The 13610-nt window shown below is 49.5% G+C and overlaps 1 protein-coding gene and 1 long non-coding RNA gene across 7 annotated transcripts in view; one reads left to right on the top strand and one right to left on the bottom strand.

Moving 5' to 3' along the window:
- Positions 1–13610, top strand: part of LOC126982886 (uncharacterized) — a 215611-nt gene that overhangs the window by 180750 nt on the left and 21251 nt on the right. The window lies entirely within an intron of this gene.
- LOC126982888 (uncharacterized) lies at positions 4695–5976 on the bottom strand. 3 transcript variants are annotated; one of them, XR_007735378.1, is made up of 3 exons: positions 5792–5976; positions 4884–5058; positions 4695–4813 (listed from the first exon to the last, which is right to left on the bottom strand). It is a non-coding gene; the product is annotated as an uncharacterized LOC126982888 (long non-coding RNA). The 3 variants fall into 3 exon arrangements; XR_007735380.1 differs by having other exon boundaries at positions 5867–5966; XR_007735379.1 differs by having other exon boundaries at positions 4884–5133; positions 5867–5966.

The following is a 13610-nucleotide window of genomic DNA, read 5'->3' on the forward strand; positions in this document are numbered from 1 at the left end:
ATCAAATGTCGGCTTGCATCCTGTAATTAGTGAAGTGATAAGAGGAATTGATGAGTCAGTGAGTAAGTGACACATTTTCAACTAAAGCAGCAGAAAAAAGAAAGAAAAGAAGATAAAGAGAAACCATGTTAGACAATAGCGACCATGGCGGGAGGATGTAGCGGTGGTGGTGACGTGCAGTAGCCGTGGTGGTGGTAGAGGTGGTGGTAGTGGTTGTAGTTGCTGTGTTGCGAGTCTTCGTCCCAACACAGCACCGCCATGACACACTGGCAACACACAACTCCGCAGGTAAGGGAGTGAGGGAGTGAACTATTGATTGAGTGAGTGAGCTACGAGTTGAGTGAATGAGTAGATATAGTGAGTGCCAGTCCGTTAGCGAGTAGATAAGCCAGTGGATGTGACGTGACAGAGTGAGTGATATACCGACGAGTGACTGACTGGATTGAGTGAGCTTGTTTGCCAGGCAGCGAGTGGATGAGTGACTGAGTGAACTGATGAGTAAGTTGGTGAGTGGTGAGTGAGGGAGGGAGGGAATAAAGTGAGTGTGTAGGTGCAAGTTGGTGGGTGAGTGAGTGAGTGAGTGGATGAGTGAGGGAGGGATAGAATGAAGCCACTCCACTCTATTTAGGAGCAGTAAGTAGCGGGCTTTTTTTTTTTTTTTTTTTCATTATTGTTTTCTTTTTTTTACGCCCTTGCTGTAAAAAAAAAAAAAAAAAAGTAGATGTAAGTTAGTGAGAGAGGGAGTGAAAATGGATGAGTGAGGAAGGGAGGAAATGAAGTAGTGAATAAGTGTAAAATGTTAAGTGGGAGTGAATGAGTGGGAGGGAGAGAATGAAGTGGAGTGAGGATGAGTGAATTGGTGAGTGGATGAGGGAGTGGGTGAGTGAGTTCCCGCGCCTCATCCACCTGTCCGCTCACCTGCTCGTGTTGTCTCAGCCGCCCCCTGACGTGGGTGCCGACAGCCCACTCTTTTTTTTCCTTCCATTCTTCCTTTCCCTCACCTCAGCACAGCCATGTATTCGTGTGTCCAGTGTGTGTGTGTGTGTGTGTGTGTGTGTGTGTGTTGATAGCTCACAAAATCAATACCTCTCTCACACAATCCTTTTTCACGTTTTGGGGACATCGGGTAAAACGGAGAGAGAAAAAGGAGGAAGAAGAGAAGGAGTATAGGAGGAGGAGGGAGAAAGTATAGAATAAGATGATTGATAGCGGAGGAATAACAAGAAAAGAGAGGGAGAGACGGAGGCGAGGAGGGAAAAGGAGGAAGAGAAGGGCAATAGGAGGGGAGGGGAACTTCAGTGAGGGGGGGAGAGGGGAGAGGGTCGTATACGTGAGTGGGGAGTCGTTGTGTACACCTGAGACTTCCCTTGTGTGTGTGTGTGTGTGTGTGTGTGTGTGTGTGTGTGTGTGTACTTGTTGTCTTTGTGATGTAATACCCATGCTACTGTAACACTCCTTCCTCCCTTTCCCTCATTCATTCTTCCTCCCTTTCTCCCTCCCTCCCTTCCCTTCTCCCTCCCTTCCTTCCCTTCTCCCTCCCTTCTCCCTCCCTCCCTTCGCTTCTCTCGCCCTTCCTCCCCTACCCTTATCCACCCTTTCTCCCCTTCCCTCATTCTTCCTCCCCATTTACCCTTCCTTCATTCTCCCTCCCCATCCCTCACTATTCCTCCCAATCCCTCACCCTTCCTCCCCATCCCTCACTGTTCCTCCCCATCCTTCACTCTTCCTCCCCATCCCTCACTGTTCCTCCCCATCTCCCCTTCCTGTTCCTCCGTCATTTTTCCTCCGCATCTCTCACCCTCCCTTCGCATCTCTCACTTCCTCCTCCTCCTCCATTGTTCCTCCCCATCTCTCACTCTTCCTCCTTATCCCTCATCTTCACTCCCCGTCTCTTACCCTTCCTCCCCTTCCCTCACTCTTCCAGTATCTACCGCCCTTTTCACCCAGTCATCCTTTTTTTCCTTCACCCAACTTTCCCCCCATCCAGTCACTCACCCCACTCGGCTATCACCCATTCGTGCCTCACCCCATCCCACCATCCCCCTCTCCTCTTCCCCTGCACATCCTTTCACCCATTTCCATCCATTCTTCCATATGTCAACCCTCCCTTTACCCCACCCATGCATCCAACTCCCCTTCTTACCTATAACTCCATCCCTCGCCTATACATACTATTCCTATCTCGTCACCATCCATTCCACCCTTCCCCTCCCATCTCCACCCTCGTCCAGTACTTCTCTTTCCGTCTCCCGCTCGACAGCACCCCCTCCCACCACTTCCTCATTGTATCTGGAACATTGAATCATCTCTCCGTCATCCACCCTATCTCTTCCTTCTGTGTCCCTTTCCCCCTCCCCTCCTCCCCTTCCTCTTCTGCCGCCTGTCCCCTACCTCTCCCCCCTTTGTATGGACCCCTCCCTCCCCCCCTTGCCCCATTGTATGTGGAGCATTGAATCATCTCTCCCACGCCCTCTTCGTCATTTCCTTAGTATCATCTCCATCCCGCCCTTCCCTCCTCCTGAGGTCACAGTTGTTAGAGGAACGACTCAACTGACTCAACCTTGATACTCAAATATAGGAAGAGATTCAACAATGTCGATCACTTTCTTTTTGTGAGGGGGGTTACAAATCAACAAGAACTGGGAATGCCGGTCTATCGCTACAGAGGCTATGCAATACAGACATCGGCAGGTTATTTATTTATTTATTTATTTCCAACCGAGTCCTTCGTCATTGGAATAACTCGTTTAAAAAAAATCACACTGGCCGTCGTGATAGGAGTAAATTAAATGCTCTCGTTGCGTACGTACAGCAAGTCCTTGAATGTGTTCAGCAGGTCATTGGAATTCCTGGTGAACGTATTGAGTCACTGCAGCAGCCAGACCCGTTATAAGTAGCCAAGAGGCATTGTGTTTGTTACCTACTCTTCCATGTGTCCAAGTTTCCTTTTCATCCCTCCCCCCTCTCCCCCTCCCCCCCAGCATGCTCACCTGTACGCCACAGCCATCGCTTCACCTGTCAGCTTCCGGCCCAGCACCGTGCTCGAGGCCTCCAGGACGCCGCCTGAGTCAGAGAGAGAGAGAGAGAGAGAGAATGTGTGTGTGTGTGTGTGTGTGTGTGTGTGTGTGTGTGTATGGACGCCGTGACTCACTGTGCTGCCATGCGTGACCACACGAACCCTTTCCTCCCCATTCCTCCCTCCCTTCCCTTCTAGATCACCTGGATTTCCTTTCTCCTCTTCTTTGTATCTCCTTCTCCTTCCTCTTCCTATATTCTTCCCTCTCGTCTGTCCCTCTAATCTCTCCCTTTTTTCTTCCCCTCCCAGATTCCCTTCCTTTCTTCCTGTGTTCTTCCTGAACTTCATCCCACCCTGTGTATACCTTCTAATCCTTCCCCTTTATCTCCCAGCGCCTCCAAGCCCCTCCCTTCCCCCCCTCTGCACCTGCTGGACTCTTTAATTATTTACTCTTTCTCTCCCTCCCTCTCCTGTACCCTGTTACCTATTCCCTTCCCTCCCTCCCTTTCTCTCTCCACTGCTACATTATTCCTCCCCTCACGAACTCCTCCTCCTCCTCCCTTATTTTTTCCTTTCTCCTTAAGTCTACGGTTCTGTCTTTAATCAATACGCCTTTAACTCCTCCTTTTTTGTTCCTTCTTATAGTTTGGTTCCATCCCATTTCACTTTTTTTTTTCCTTTTAATGTTGTCTCCTTTCTTGTCTTCCTTCCTTCCTCTTTCATCATCTCTTTCAAACTATTTTTCCCTCTAATAATTATATCCTGTCTTATTTTCCTTCTTTTTTCCCGTTAGGCTTCCGGATCCGCCTTTATTCTTTATGACTTCACCTCCTTTTTTTATCATCCTTTCCTTCCATTCTTCCCTTCCTTCCGCCTTGACACTCTCTCTCTCTCTCTCTCTCTCTCTCTCTCTCTCTCTCTCTCTCTCTCTCTCTCTCTCTCTCTCTCTCTCTCTCTCTCTCTCTCTCTCTCTCTCTCTCTCTCTCTCTCTCTCTCTCTCTCTCCATTTCTTTTATATTTCACCTATATACATCTTTATCTGGACTTATTTCTCCTCCTTTTCCCTTCTCGTTCTTTACCTTCCCTTCCCTTCTCGTTCTTTACCTTCCCTTCCCTTCCCCTCTCGTTCTTTACCTTCCCTTCCCTTCTCGTTCTTTACCTTCCCTTCCCTTCTCGTTCTTTAGCTTCCCTTCCCTTCCCTTCTCGTTCTTTACCTTCCCTTCCCATCTCGTTCTTTACCTTCCCTTCCCATCTCGTTCTTTACATAAGAACATAAGAACATAAGAACGCAGGAGTCTGCAAGAGGCCGGTAGGCCTGTACGAGGCAGCTCCTTCCCTTCCTTCTCGCTCTTCCCTTCCCTGAATTTATCTCGTTATTTTGAATGTGACCTTCCCTTCCCTTCTCGTTATTTACCTTCCCTTCCCTTCTCGTTCTTTACCAATTCCTTCCCTTCTCGTTCTTTTACCAGTTTAAACCTTCCCTTCCTTCTCGTTCTTTACCTTCCTTCCTTCTCGTTCTTTACCTTCCCTTCCTTCTCGTTCTAACTTTGACCTTCCTTCCTTCTCGTTCTCAACCTGAATCATCTTAGTCATCCTTCTCGATTCTAACCTTCCTATCCCTTCGGGGCTTCTCGTTATTTACCTCCCCTTCCCTTCTCGTTCTTTAACTTCCTTTCCCTTCTCGTTCTTTACCTTCCCTTCCCTTCTCGTTCTTTACCTTCCCTTCCCTTCCCTTCTCGTTCTTTACCTTCCCTTCCCTTCTCGTTCTTTACCTTCCCTTCCCTTCTCGTTCTTTACCTTCCCTTCCCCTCTCGTTATTTACCTTCCCTTCCCTTCTCGTTTTTTACCTTTCCTTCTCGTTCTTTACCTTCCCTTCCCTTCTCGTTCTTTACCTTCCCTTCCCTTCTCGTTCTTTACCTTCCCTTCCCTTCTCGTTCTTTACCTTCCCTTCCCTTCTCGTTCTTTACCTTCCCTTCCCTTCTCGTTCTTTACCTTCCCTTCCCTTCTCGTTCTTTACCTTCCCTTCCCTTCTCGTTCTTTACCTTCCCTTCCCATCTCGTTCTTTACCTTCCCTTCCCTTCTCGTTCTTTACCTTCCCTTCCCTTCTCGTTCTTTACCTTCCCTTCCCATCTCGTTCTTTACCTTCCCTTCCCTTCTCGTTCTTTAGCTTCCCTTCCCTTCTCGTTCTTTACCTTCCCTTCCCATCTCGTCCTTTACCTCCCCTTCCCTTCTCGTTCTTTAACTTCCTTTCCCTTCTCGTTATTTACCTTCCCTTCCCTTCTCGTTTTTTACCTTCCCTTCCCTTCCCTTCTCGTTCTTTACCTTCCCTTCCCTTCCCTTCTCGTTCTTTACCTTCCCTTCCCTTCTCGTTTTGTACCTTCCCTTCCCTTCCCTTCCCTTCTCGTTCTTTACCTTCCTTCCTTCCCTTCTCGTTCTTTACCTTCTCTTCCCTTCCCTTCTCGTACTTTACCTTCCCTTCCCTTCACGTACTTTACCATCACTTACCATCTCGTTCTATACCTTCCCTTCCCTTTTCGTTCTTTACCTTCCCTTCCCTTCTCGTTCTTTACCTTCCCTTCCCTTCTCGTCCTTTACCTTCCCTTCCCTTCCCTTCTCGTCCTTTACCTTCCCTTTCCTTCTTGTTCTTTACCTTCCCTTCCCTTCTCGTTCTTTACCTTCCCTTCCCTTCTCGTTCTCTACCTTCCCATCCCTTCTCGTTCTTTACCTTCCCTTCCCTTCTCGTTCTTTACCTTCTCTTCCCTTCTCGTTCTTTACCTTCCCTTCCCTTCTCGTTCTTTACCTTCCCTTCCCTTCTCGTTATTTACCTTCCCTTCCCTTCTCGTTATTTACCTTCCCTTCCCTTCTCGTTCTTTACCTTCCCTTCCCTTCTCGTTCTTTACCTTCCCTTCCCTTCTCGTTCTTTACCTTCCCTTCCCTTCTCGTTCTTTACCTTCCCTTCCCCTCTCGTTATTTACCTCCCCTTCCCTTCTCGTTCTTTATCTTCCCACCTTCCCTTCCTCTTATCACCCCTTCCCTTTGGCTAACATTTTTTTCTCCCTCATTATCTATTTTGTTTTCTCCTTCCTTTCTCCTTCACTCCCCTTTCTTTCCCTTCATTTCCCTCATCAGTTTCACCCATCCATCTAAGCACCCCATCTATCCCATCTCTTCCCCTCACCACTTGTTCTTTTTCCTTTTTTTTGTTATCCCCTTTCGTTCCCCTTTTCATCCCCTCTTCTTTCCCTCTTCATAACCCCCTCCCTTCCCTTATCTCCCCTTATCTTTTTTCCCACGCACCCTTCCCCTTCACTACCGGCTTCCTTTCCTTCGTTGCCCTTCTCCATTCCCACCAGTCTCATCCACGTCACTACCCCTTCCCCTCCTCTTCCTTTCCTCCTCTTCCCTTCCTGTTATTTTCCTTATGTTTCTCACGCACCCTTTCTTCCCCGTCACTACCAGCTTCCTTCCCTTCTTTGCCCTTCTCCATTCCCACCAGAATTAAACCCATCCACGTCAGTACCCCTTCCTTCCCTTCCTCTTCTCCTCTTCCATTCCTGTTCTTTTCCTTTCTTTCTCCACACCGGCATAACCCATCTACGTCATCACCACATCCCTTTCCTCATCTTCCCGCGCAGGAGGAGGAGGAGAGAAGGAGGAGGAGGAGGCAGCAGCACACAGTAGCGTCCCTGTTATCCTGAGAGTCTTGACAGGAGCGTACTGTGCTGTCTTCTTCCCTCTCAAGGCTACATCCGCTGTCCCTCTCACGTCCCTCTCTCACCCCCTTTACACCCCTCTAACCCCCTTCACTCCCATCACCTTCATCTATATCACTCCTTCACAACCCTTTAACCCCTTCACTCCCACCATCTTTCCCCTCTCCCCCCCCTCCATACCTCACCCCCTCACCCTTCTTCTGTCCCATCCTGTCTATCACCCTGTCTTTCTGCCCGTCCATCACCACCACCAATGGTTGTCCTCCCTCCTCCCTGTCTCACCTCCCTTCCTCCTTGCCTTACCTCCCTGCTTCCCTGTCTCACCTCCCTTCCTCCTTGCCTTACCTCCCTACTTCCCTGTCTTGCCTCCCTTCCTCCCTTTCTTCTTTTATCCTTGTCTCCCTCTCTCCCTGTTTTATCTCCCTACGTATCTGTATTATCTCCCTTCTTCCTTGTTTTACCTCCTTCCCTCCCTGTTTTACCTCCCTTTCTCCCTTTCTTCTCTCATCCTTTTCTACTTTCTTCCCTGTCTTTCCTCCCTACCTGCTTGTTTTACCTCCCTTCCTAAGTATCCTCTCATCCTTACCTCCCTTTTTCTCTTGCTTCTCTCATCCTTCCCTCCCTTCCTCTCTTCCTCCTCTCATCCTTCCCTCCCTTCCTCTCATCCTTCCCTCCCTTCCTCTCTTGCTCCTCTCATCCTTGCCTCCCTTCCTTCTTCCCTTTCTCTCCATTCTTCCCTACCTTGCTCTTCTCCCCTTCCTTATCTTGCCCTCCATCCTATCTTATTTTTCCTACCATGTTTCCTGCCTTGCCGTCTCTCTCTTCTTCCCTTCCTTCCTTCTTTCCTTCTCTTCCCTCCTTGCATGCCTCTTCCTCTCTGCCTCATGGTTCTTGCTTTCCTCCCTGCTTCCCCTGCCTCCCTCCTGCCCCCCCCCCTGCCTCGCCTCGCCTCACTCACTCCACGACGTCTTAAGTTATTTATTTTACAGCCAGCGCCCATTTATAGGAAAGTGTGCTTCTCTCTCTCTCTCTCTCTCTCTCTCTCTCTCTCTCTCTCTCTCTCTCTCTCTCTCTCTCTCTCTCTCTCTCTCTCTCTCTCTCTCTCTCTCTCTCTCTCAACACACACACACACACACACACACACACACACACACACAGATGGCGTCAGTTTGTTGTTGTATGGAATGTTACCCTGACATCCTTGGAGGGGGGGAAGGGGGGCAGGCGTAGGGGAGATGGGGAGAAGTGTGAAGGGATAGGGGAAAGGGGGGCGAAGATAACATGAGGCAAAGCAAGGGAAGGGGGGAGCAAAGTGAAGGGGTGCAGGGGTGCCAAGGTACAAGGGTGGGAGGGGAGAAGGGTGTAGAGGGGCGAGCGAAGGAGCACAGAGAAACAGCAAAATATGGAGGTCTCGAAATTGGGAGGGGGGGGGGGGGGCAAGCAGTAGATTTAAGGTGCTCACAGGAGTACATGGTGATAGGGAGCTTTGGGGGGCAGATGGGGGCAGGAATAGGCTTGAGGGGAGTGAATATAAGAAGGAGGTGATATAGGGAGAGATCAATGAGTGGGGGGAGACAGGGAACTCGTATGGGGCAGGGGATGTAGGGAGATAGGGAGACAGAGGGGCTTGTAGGGGGAATGTATTAAGACAGAAAGGGGAGTTTGTGGGGAAGGAGTAATGGGTGGGGGAAACAGGTATTTATTTAAGGGGCAAGGGGTGTATGGAGTAGGGAGACAGGAGTTTGTGGGGGGGAGTGTATTTAGAAAGAAAGGGGGGGTAGTAGAGGGGGGGGGGGACAGGGAACTTGTAGAGAGGGTTGAAAAGGGGAGTGTCTGGGAGGGAGAGGGAACTATGGGGAGGGGGGTAGGGAGACTGGGACTGAAGGGGAGTGTGTTTATAAAGGAAAGGGGACTATGGGGGGGGAGAGGGAGGCGGAGACTTGTGAAGGGGAATGTCTTTAGGAAGGAATGGGGGCGTAGGGGGCAGCAGATGTAGGAGGGCAAGGTGACGTGAGGAGTTGGTAGGGGTCGTAGCAGTAAAAGGGGGGGGGGGGGGGTAGGGTCCGTTGTGTCCCGCGTTTCAGGGTAATCAGTGACTCAATAGTAACAGTGGTAGTGGTGGTGGTGGTGGACGTGTGAGTGGTGGTGGTGATGGTGGTGGACGTGGTGATGAGAAAAGAGTTGGGGGTAGGGGTAACTTCAAGCTGGGCCATCATCACCACCACCTCCATCATCACCACTACCATCATCACCACCTCCATCATCACCACTATCATCATCACCACTATCATCATCACTTCCACCATTTAGATAGTACGTTGATACACATTTTTTGAACACTGTTTGGGGTGCTATTTGGTAATTTGTGAATGCCCATAATTTTCTTCTCTTCTTGGCTTCTTTGAACAGTTTTGGGCATGCTGCTGTTTTTTTCCTTATATATTTTTCAGTCTGTCTTACACTCATTCTTTCTTTAATATTGATCGTGTCAAATCTGCACCAGTCAAGAAGAGGGAGTAAAAATGACTGACTATCCTGTGAGCCAGTTAAGGGAAAGGGGGGGGGATGATAAGGGTGACTATCCTATGATCTAGTTAATTTCTCTATTATATATTTCTACATATCTATCTATCTATCTGTCTGTCTGTCTGTCTGTCTACCTACTTCTCTATTATATATTTCTACTTATCTATCTATCTATCTATCTATCTGTCTACCTACCTACCTACCTACCTACCTACCAACCAACCAACCTATCTCAAGGAGGAAAGGGAGGAAAATATGAGATTGACAATATCTTAAGGGGGAAGGGCAGGAAGAGTGAGGAGGACTGTATACTATGAACCACTTAACGGGGAGGGGGAGGGAGAGTGAGGGGGACAAAACTAGTTAAGGGGGAGGGCGGGGATGAATAAGGGTGACACTATCCTCGCGGAGACTCATTTGTTTCGCCTGGCTCGTCGCGGGTCTGGCTGGAGGCAGTTCGAGGCGGCGGCGGCGCGGGCGCGGCATTACTAGTGGCGCCGGTGGAGGGACAAGACCAGGTTAATTAATGCGTCCAGACCAGACACGAAGAGCCGGGTAACTTTTAAACCAGCTCCAGCATCTTGGTCAGCCGCGGGGCATCTTGGGTCGGTATTATAAGACTTTGGGTTCTCATATCAACTATTTCTAAAGGTCAAAGAGGGGGTCAATCGGGTTCTAGTGAGTGTTTCTTTAGGTTTATGGTACAGAAGAAGGGTCAAACTACCACCAGGCTCATAAAACTACTCCTGGAAATCACCGTTGACAGATTATCGTACTCGGAGCATCACATTTACCAGCTTCTCCCAAATAAATATCACCAGAAAACAGGAATAATAAACCATTTCAACAATAACTGCAAATAAATCTCGTTATTGTGGCCCAGGAAACAGTTTTTTGGGATGGAAATCGGGAAATATGAGAAATTGAGTACGACAATCTGGCAACGTTGCTGGAAATGCCCAAAACTCCTACGAAAACATTGTCAAATATGTGAACTTGGGCGACGAAATGTTTAGTGATACGGGCCTTATTGTCATCAAGAGCATGGTTTCCTTATATGTCCTTTACTTTTTTTTCTTTTTCTTGTTTTTTTTAATCTTTTGTAGTTTTTTGTTCTTTCTTGTTCTCTCTTCTTCTTCTTGTTCCTTTTGGTTCTTGTTTTTTTCTTTTTCTTTGTCATGGTTACTCCTGGCCTGTAGTTTCATGTCACTTGCTTTAATAATAATAATAATAATAATAATAATAATAATAATAATAATACAGTGAAGCGCTTGAGTCTCTCGCTAAACCCCTCTCTTCATCTCCCTCTCCGTCTCTCCTTTCTAGATCATTATAAGCTGTCATCACGGTGGGAGGACTTAAGTGGACTGGGAGGCTGGTGGACTAGTTAGGAGGGATTGACGGAGCGCTGGGAAAGCAGGCTGTGGGTGTGGTGGAGTGTTGTGATGGGGGGCGTATTTTCCCTGGTGTTAGGGAAGTTCTCTTAGATCTAAAACCCTAAGGGGAAAAAAACATGGAACGGAGAGAAAATCAATGCCCACAAATTCCCAGACAGCACAGGAATGAGCTGAATAGAAAGTTGCGAGGCGGCGGGAGGGGTGGATTCATGATCTTAGCAAATTCAAAGGAACAGTCAGCATGAAAATATCGAGAGTAGACAGAAAAGGAAGCAACATCGCAGCAGAATTTAAAAGGTATAAGACTATCAGATGGGAGTTCTGTCCAAGAGCTGTTTTGGTCAACCCCCATCCCCCCCACATGAGATGTATACTCCATACAGGGGCGGACAAGGACCTTGTGACAATGTTAGCATCTGGGAGGGGATAAAAACTGGTGGAGACGTTACAGAATGCCTAACCTGGAGGAGGGTGATTTTGCAAGAGATGAGATATGAAGTTTCCAGTTGAGATTTTGAAGTAAGGACGAAGTGTGAAAGTAAGATTGAGCTCGATAACGTGACAGGCAAGAAGTGGCCAGGACAAACTATGAATGAATGAACAAATGAGTGTGAGGGTGTGACGAAAGAGAGATGGCCAGAGTAAATTAAGAAAGTGAGTATGTGAGGGTGTGAGGACGAGGAGGGGGAGCGAGGACGAGGAGGGGGAGCGAGGACGAGGAGGGGGAGCGAGGAGGAGGAGGGGGGGCGAGGCGAGGACGAGGACGTGTGAGTAGGCCAGGTGGGCAGGTGGGGCGGGCGCAGGGCTCGCCAGTCAGAGGTGGGCAGGCGTGGAGGGCAGTGCGCGGCTCTCTCATGCCCGTGGTCGGTGGCTGCGGCGTTGTGTGTGTGTGTGTGTGTGTGTGTGAGAGAGAGAGAGAGAGAGAGAGAGAGAGAGAGAGAGAGAGGGCACGCGTCTCTGTGTTTAAGTGCCTCTGAAAACATGTGTCAGTGCCAACTCCAAAATGAAAAATGAAATAAATACAAAGACATAAGATCGTGTGCGTGCGAAGGCTGTCCACCACAAAGCGAGACTCACGACAGAGTCTGCCTTCTCTTTCTGAGCTGCCGAGATGTTTCTTTGTCGTGTTGTCCATCTTAGGGCAGTGGCTGCAGCGACAGACAGACGATGGAAAAATAAGAATAGCGAGCGAAAAGTGAAGAACAATGGTAAAGCTGGGAGCAAGCAGTACCATGGAAGTGTTATCAGGCATATCGGGGCAGGATATTATGACATCCTTTGCCTCACACTTACTCCTGAAGCTGGAGTCTACGTGCTCAGAGATAACAGTGAAAGCGAAGTCGTCAATTTAAAACTCAAAATGTCATATCAGTGCCAGAAAATGCCCAAGACTTCGCGAGTGTTTGAATCGTCGACTTCCCTTTAACATTGTGTGCTAGGGTGGGTTGTGGTGACGTTTACGCTCTATCAAGACGAAAATAGCGGTGCAAGTTTATGTATAGATACCGCCGAGGTGAACGTCTGTATACATGTGCTAAGTTTGGTGGCGTGGCGTCCCCCAAGGAAGAGGAGGAGGAGGAGGAGGAGGAAGAAAGCTGATGGCGGTGGTGGTGGTGGTGGTTGTGGTGGCTTCTGAGTCAACTCTAAGGCGTGTAATAAGAGCCGAGTGTCGCGTTTCGTCTTGTGGGAAGCTGACGAGTGAGTGAGTTTGCAGAGTGAGCGAGTATCGAGCTGAACCTGTTACATGTTACCAGCGACGAGGGTTACAGCATCACCTGGCTCCCCCCCTTCCCTCCCCCTTCTCCTCCCTTCTCTCCCCACTCTTACACATGGTTCTGATGATTCCGGAAATGGACGGTATTGTCTCTGTACACACTCGTCGGCGTGTTTGCTGAGTAACGGCATCGAGGCGCGTCTTTAGGCTCGCCAAACTGTGCTGTTCTTCTCGTCCGTGTTTGTGGATGTCGAGTGGTTTGCGAAAATGTGTTTGAACAGAGGTGACGTGAGGTGCGGCGAGAAGGGATGGCGGGAGAGAAAAGGAGGGATGGAGGGAGGGAGGGATTGGAGAGAGGGAGGTCACAAGTGGGTGAAGGCCGGCACCCGCCACCAAACTCTTCCTCCCTGCGATAATATCTTCAGTCCGCCACGCCGCTTACCTTCTTCCTGCACGCCCGCCACACCACCCACCGTGCACCCATACCACACACACCCTGCACCACCCATACCCAACCACACCACCTTCACTACCACCACACCGCCTCCCCACATCCCCTACACCACCCATACCCAACCACACCACCTTCACTACCACCACACCGCCTATCTTCCTCCTGCACGCCCGCCTCACCACCCACCGTGCACCCACACCCCCTACACCACCCATACCCAACCACACCGCCTTCACTACCACCACACCGCCTGTCTTCCTCCTGCACACCTACCACACCACCCCCACCACCGCCACACCAAGCACTGTCCACCTGTACCCCAGTCACACCACCCACACCCCTGCCACATCACTTAACGTTCACCAGATTCCCTCCAACATCTCCCCCACATACACCACACCACATCTCCACCACATGATCTACATTCCGGTCAGACCAGCCTCACCCCTCCTATACCCTAACCACACCACCCTCACCAAGCAACCCACATCTCTGCCAGTCTACTCAGATCCCCACAAACACATCCCGTCACATCTTCCATTGCACCCCCACCCCCCCCCACACACACACACACTCAACACACCTGTCCACCCCATAAACTTACCACGCAACCTTTTACACCTGAATATGTCAAGTGCATCACCACACAACAACATAACCATATCATCACACACACACACACACACACACACACACACACACACACACACACACACACACACACGCAGACGCCCGGCCAGGTAGTCGTCAGTCAGGCAGGGAGTTGGACCCGTGCCCTTAATAATAACCT

Source organism: Eriocheir sinensis, chromosome 52 (assembly GCF_024679095.1).
Source record: "Eriocheir sinensis breed Jianghai 21 chromosome 52, ASM2467909v1, whole genome shotgun sequence".
NCBI lineage: Eukaryota > Metazoa > Arthropoda > Malacostraca > Decapoda > Varunidae > Eriocheir > Eriocheir sinensis.